Source organism: Tigriopus californicus, chromosome 8, assembly GCF_007210705.1.
Source record: "Tigriopus californicus strain San Diego chromosome 8, Tcal_SD_v2.1, whole genome shotgun sequence".
Taxonomy (NCBI): domain Eukaryota; kingdom Metazoa; phylum Arthropoda; class Copepoda; order Harpacticoida; family Harpacticidae; genus Tigriopus; species Tigriopus californicus.
In genome coordinates, this window is record NC_081447.1 from 8673641 (window position 1) to 8680163 (window position 6523).

Genomic DNA, 6523 nt, shown 5'->3' on the forward strand with positions numbered 1-6523 from the left:
CGTGATAGACCAGAGTCTGAATTTGGACCATCTGTCGGCTCTGGTCTCGGTCCAATGCGGGAAGGGGTGTCTGCTGGTAATGTGACGATTTGCTTGGTGACTGGGGGGCCCGCCAAGTGAGGATAAGTGCCAGTGCTGATCTGGTCAAGGAAAGTTGCAAAAGCCTCCTCGCCCCCGCCCACCAATGCCGCCCCTGCTGCATGTTCGTGACCAAGGTGAGGACGAAGGCTGCCCGCTGTTCCGCATTCAGTGTGGGCAGCTTGGCCTCCACGTCCGCATGAAGGATCTCACGATCATAGTTTGGAGCGCTAGGGGCATTTGCTGTCCAATCCTGGTCCGTGCGAGGCAGATGAAAATCCTCCATAGTTCGCCCTAGCGTCTCCAAAAGACTCTCGATATCGTCCAGAGCCATGTTGATGTGCGCGGGTGTGGTGGTTGCTGACCGGGATCGCCGCCTAAAATCCTCGGCCAGGCACTGCTGGAGCTCCTCCTTGTCCCACAGAGCTCGTGCATTGGCCGGAGTATGGTAGACCAACATGGTGCAGAAGAGCTTGTGAAGGTTCCGCCCAAACATTGCATCCTTCACCTCCCAAAGGACCTCCGGAACACGTCGTCGTTGGGATGAGCCCAGGATGGACACAGGCCTGCTGGAAGGTGGCTATGACGATGCCGTCGTCGGATGTCCAGAGTGCCTTGAATGACGTGGGCCCCTTGACGTGGAAGAGCAACAGCCACAAGGAGGCTGGTCAGGGAGAAACTTAGATGGTGGACGGAGGATGTTAATAAGCTTTGGAAAGAAAAGGAAAGCCTCAAGGACAAGAAGAACACTCCCGGTGAGCGTAACATTTTCAATATTACAAATGCGAATTTAAACAGGTTCAAGCATTTCAAGATTAGGATAGCTAAAATTCAAGAGCATGAATTCACAGCCGAGGCATTAAGTTGGTATAAGAGAGATGACGGTTCTTTCACTGATTCCTTGTCAGAGCTAATGGATCTAATCCCGAGATGCAGAACATATGACGAGGATCGCGGGGAGGAGTGGAAGACTCTTCAACACCTCAGTGACGAGAAAGGTGGAATAGACCTAAAGAATTTTGATTTTGTCACCATCTATCCGATCAAAAAGTCTATCAACAGTACAAAAATACAAAAGGAGTGCAGACCAGATCATATCAAACTCATAATTCTCAGAAGTCTGCCTGAAACAAAACGATATTTCTTAAAATGATTGTACGAGCGATGTATCTCAGCAAAATACACACCGTTAGCGTGGCGCAAATCAAAGACTGTAATGATTCCAAAACCAGGCAAAGAGGACTGCCGGATGGTGAAGTAACTATAGGTCGATTTCTCTCACTTCGAATATTGCGAAGGTGTTTGAGAAGATCATGAAGTTCCAACTTACACGGTTACCTAACTGATTGAGCATTTAGAGCAGGTCATTGAGGGACTTGAAAGACACAAGCCAGTTGATGTTGTCTATCTTGATTTTGCCAAGGCCTTTGATAAAGTAGATCATAGCCTTTTGTTGAATAGACTTCATGACATTGGGCTCCAAGGTAAGGTTTTCAATTGGATAGGAAGCAAATTGTTAAGGTCGAGGGATCCCTTAGTGGCCTGCATGATGCCAAATCAGGTGTTTCCCAGGGCTCTATCTTTGGACTCCTCCTGTTTATAAAACTCGTTGCCCTGTTTCAAAAGCTTAGTATTACTGCCAGTCTCTCTTCTTATGCTGACGATACAAAGTTGGTTTTTGGTAGAAATGGTCAAGATTCCACTAGCCTTACAAAGGACCTAGAAAGAATCTACTCTCAGGTCACTGAAAGTAATATGGCCCTGAACGGGATAAAATTCCACTTAATGACCTTCGGGTCAACTCCTTGTGGTTCCGTGTGTGTGGTTGTATATATCGCACGTTTAAGTCCAGAGATAGCAACACGATGTACAACTGTACAAGTCGACTGTTCAGCCTCAGCTTGAATATGCTTCGTACATTTGGGCTCCAAATAGTTCAGCAGATTTGCAAAAGATCGAGCAAGTCCAAAGATGCTTTACTAGGGCCATTGAAGATATGAGAGAGCTCTCGTATTGGGAGAGGTTAGAAAGTCTGGGATTGTACAGTATTCAGAGAAGGTACGAAATGTACTGTACGTTTTCAAAAGCATTCATGAGCTTTGTCCCAACCCAGGATTTAAGGTCAATTCTAGTGACCGTAGAGGCTTAACGTGCGTTTAGAGAGCACCTTCAAGCCCTCGAGAATCCAGGCTAATACAGAGACACCAAGACATACATTCCATTTAAAATATTCATACTTGCTTACTTGGCAAATTTCTATGATTCTCGTACCATCATCTCGTTAAATCACAAGATCTTTTTGCTGGGTTGAGCCGAGCTTTGCCCACTGAGACAGTACGAGAGAAAGAGAATGAGTTCTGTTGATTTAATGAAGAGATTGGACTTGTTTATTGATTCTAAATCATAATAACCATGATAGAGACTATGGTATCGCTAATAAATGTAATAAACTCGTTTCGGCCCAAACTTATCCGAGCAGCCGTAACCCGGCCAAACGGCCCATTTCGCTTTTTTTTACTGCCGGCGGTAAGAAAATAATGGAAATCACCAAACTTCCAAATTCATCCCTCATTGAAAGAAGGAACCGACGGATGGAACCGGATTTCAGAACCGTCGGAAAGCACACCTTGGGACAAGTTTACAATCGAGATAAATGGCAAGCGTTTCATGCCAGTGAAGTACCTCCTCGAAACATGGATCTGAGCGAAATTAAATTAAATGGGGAGGTGGGTTGTTGTTGCGATTGTCTTTTCAGCCTGGTGAGAAGATAAACTGAAAACAGCCAAATGAGCGAGATCGGTACACTTTTGGTGTGAAGAATGAATTAGTACTGAGGGAATGGAGACTTAACCAGTGGGGCGAACAGTATTGACGAAGAACTCACATTTTAGTGGTCCACCACGAAAATGGCAGCTCAGGTGGAGGCGTGTGTGAAAGTTCAGGGCGGCATTTTTGAAAAATGAACACCCTAATCATTCCTGAACAAATTTCAATTGTTTATATAGTTATCTGCTTGTGTCTTATTTACGCCAAGGAATAGTATCAGTCAGCTTATGGGACGCTGTTTCCACCGCACCCAGTATATGTCACATGCTCTTGTTTCTGCCTCATATGTATTTGTTCGTCACGACGGTGTCAAGAAACCACTCCTATCCAAATGCCAAACTTGGGCGGCTTTACACTACGATGAAAAACCAGGATTGAATCCGGTTTGAGGATGGAAGTCGGGCTAGTGCAAGGGGGATTCATAGACCACTGAAAATTATGGACATACCTCGACCAAGACTAGTCCATGACTAGTCATAACAAACAGCCAATTCAGCCGCAATTACCTTTAGGCTGTTTGTAGAAACTTTGGTCCGATTTGCTAGTCAAGATATCAGGGCTGCCAGGCACATGTTGAAAATTACGTTTTATTGAGCTTCAAAAAAGCTATGGACAGGACGAACCTGAAACATGACAAGACTAATGGTGCAACCCTGATGACTAGTCTTGGTCATCGAAATACGTCCATAGTTTTCAGTGGTTTATGGGTGAGTCCAGCAGAGGAATCGAGTCTTTCACTGTAATCAAGTCGAACAAAAAGACTCATATTGCGAAATTAAGACCAAAGGATGACATTTTTTTCACAAATCCGGGCTTGCTTGAGTCTTTTACACGGTGGAAGTCTAGGAACAAGAAGATATGTACGATGCTTACAACGAAATTCATTTGACCTGAGAAGTTTGTTTACGTATCATCTTTATGCTGACAAAATGTTAAGTTGCTGTACGTTTAAAAACATATTATTTTTCAATCATTTGGCATTTACACCTTAGCAAATTTCAGCCCTACAGGCTTGCGAGATCTGGACCGTCTAAATGCCAGATATCTTTTGATGATCCACAAGCTGAATTTGAAAACTCAAATATTTCCATTCTTAATTCCTTGAGTTTATTAATACTTTCATTTCAATTATCCTTCGAATGTTGGTAATTTTGCAAATGGAGTGGGGTTGGCATTATATTTTTGTCATTTTCAAGTCCAAAATAGCGTAGCTGTAGATGCATTTACAAACTCATCGACGAGTAAAATGGTGTCCGTCTCTCATCGTGCTATTGTGATTAAAAATCATATAATCACGGTGACCGTGTTTTCTCTCATTGGAAAGGACCTCTACCACAATCGGAGATGGTGTTTCAACCATTACTGTGATATTGGAACGTGTGTGTGCTTCCCGATCTTCGTTTGAGTTGCGCTCAATTTCTCTTCAACCCACTCCACCACATCAACCACTGGGTCCGCTCTTATGATCACTTCCGAGTCATCGAAGAATAACACTGTAACTTTATTGACATGAAGACAGAAGACACTCTTTTGGAGGCGTACAACAATGCTAAGTAAAAGTCTTATGTCTGAAACATCATTTGGTATTCCATTGGAATTGGCAATAGCTTGTTTGTATTTTTGCGTTCACTTGAAGAAAAACAAAGTTATTGGTGATAAACACAGATACATATTGGTTATAGCGTTGGCCACTGTAATGGCGAATAATTATCATTAATAACAATAACCTTTGAGAATCTTGGTCATGTCAGATATTAAAATGTGTCAACCTGGATGCATAAATATCATATCCCAAAATCGACGTAAGAATAAAAGAATGCAGTGGTCAAGAATGATAAAAAAGTTGACTAGAAAGTGATATCACAGCAAAGATGACAAGAGTTGGTTCAGTGCACATGAAAAAAGTGAAGAGGGGTTTCACAGACTGTACATTAACACTTTGGTAGAGGTAGGTGGTGAAAATCTTTGTTCTTGCAGTACACGGTAGAGTGGGTGGGTCAGATTCAACAGATCCGCCGTTGATGGTATTGGGACAGGAGCCGGACAAAGGTGCGTGACCTCCAATACTCCGAAGGGATGTCAGGCCAAGGACAAAAAGGTGTTAGTAAGTCCTTGACCGGAAAAGCTAACATCTGTCCGGACATTACATCCGGAAAAGTCAAGTTCCCAATACTGGTGGACACTAAACTGGCCAGCCATCAGGTGAGGGGCTCGGTTTCGCATAGAAAATGCGTCAATGTATTGTCAGCATATCGGAGCACGCACAGATATCTCTTTAGAAGCTTGGTGAGGGCGGATTGGGCGAAGTTTAGGAGCCACAGGCAAAGGCCGTAGAGGAAAATTGGGGTAATGTAGATCCGGAAGAGTTGAAGGACTATTGGAAGGGGAAACTTCTTGGTTGGAAGTTTATTGCAGATGTATCCGATCCTGGCCCTGGCCTTGGTTAATGCAGAGTTCAGGTGATTGGTGAATGAAATTTGGGTGGAGAAGGTGAAACCGACATAGTTAAAATGCTTGAAGATCTCAACTGGACTATTGTTCATATAGAAGGAGGTGGGGGGCAGACGACCTTTATGGAAAACCATGGCCTTCATCTTGATTGTATTGACTTGTGGGTACACATTTTTGAAGCAAATCATGAACAGTTTGCATGTGGTGGGCAAAATTTGTTGCTTATGGTGAAAATTGCTGATATTGCCTTTGGCTTGCTCTCTCGTGAATTACATCCTTCTCTTCATGACTATGGGCATATCAAACAGATCACAACACTTTGTGGAGTAAATCATCATCATCTACCCCTCTTTGAAACTGAACACTGTAAGCGAAACTTGAATTGTCCGTAGTAAGGCATTATCGGTGCCATTTTTTTTTGCCAAACTATGTATTATTGGTTACCAGGGATGCCATCCATATATCAATACTGGGACAAAGTATGAACATATGTTTACTTATTCATTGTCAAAATTGTATAACGCGGAACAATATAAAGCAGTTTTGTAGGTTACCAGGCAAAATAAATTTCTTATGGCAAGGGATATCGTTTTCTTAACATGACTTCTTTCGATTGGTAGTCAACCCATACAAAACTAGTATAATGTTTATCTAGATCTCGCAAGCCTGTAGGGTTGAAATTTGTAAAGCTGTAAATGCCAAATGATTGAAAAATAATATATTTTTTTAAAGGTACAGCAACTTAACATTTTGTTAGCATAAAGATGATACGTAGACAAACTTCTCAGGTCAAATAAATTTCGTTGTTAGCATCGTATATACTTTCTTATGCCTAGAATTCCACCGTGTTTATAAAGGACTCAGATTCGAGTCTAGACTCGCCCAAGCACTAGTCCTACTTCCATCCTCAATCCTCCCGGATTCAATCCTTTTTTTCCATCGTAGTGTAAAACCGCCCATATCCAATGCCACTGGCAACCAACTCGTGGTCGATTCGACTATTTCATCGGGAATCAAATAACCCTTCTCTTGCCCAAGACTGCTTCTATGTCCACTTCGCATCCCTCCCTCGATTCAATATAATCCGTTTTGGGCGAAGCACCCAAGCAACGGACTTTTTTATTGCCACCAGGTATAAAATGAACCAGTCAACTTGTCCACCGGCTGT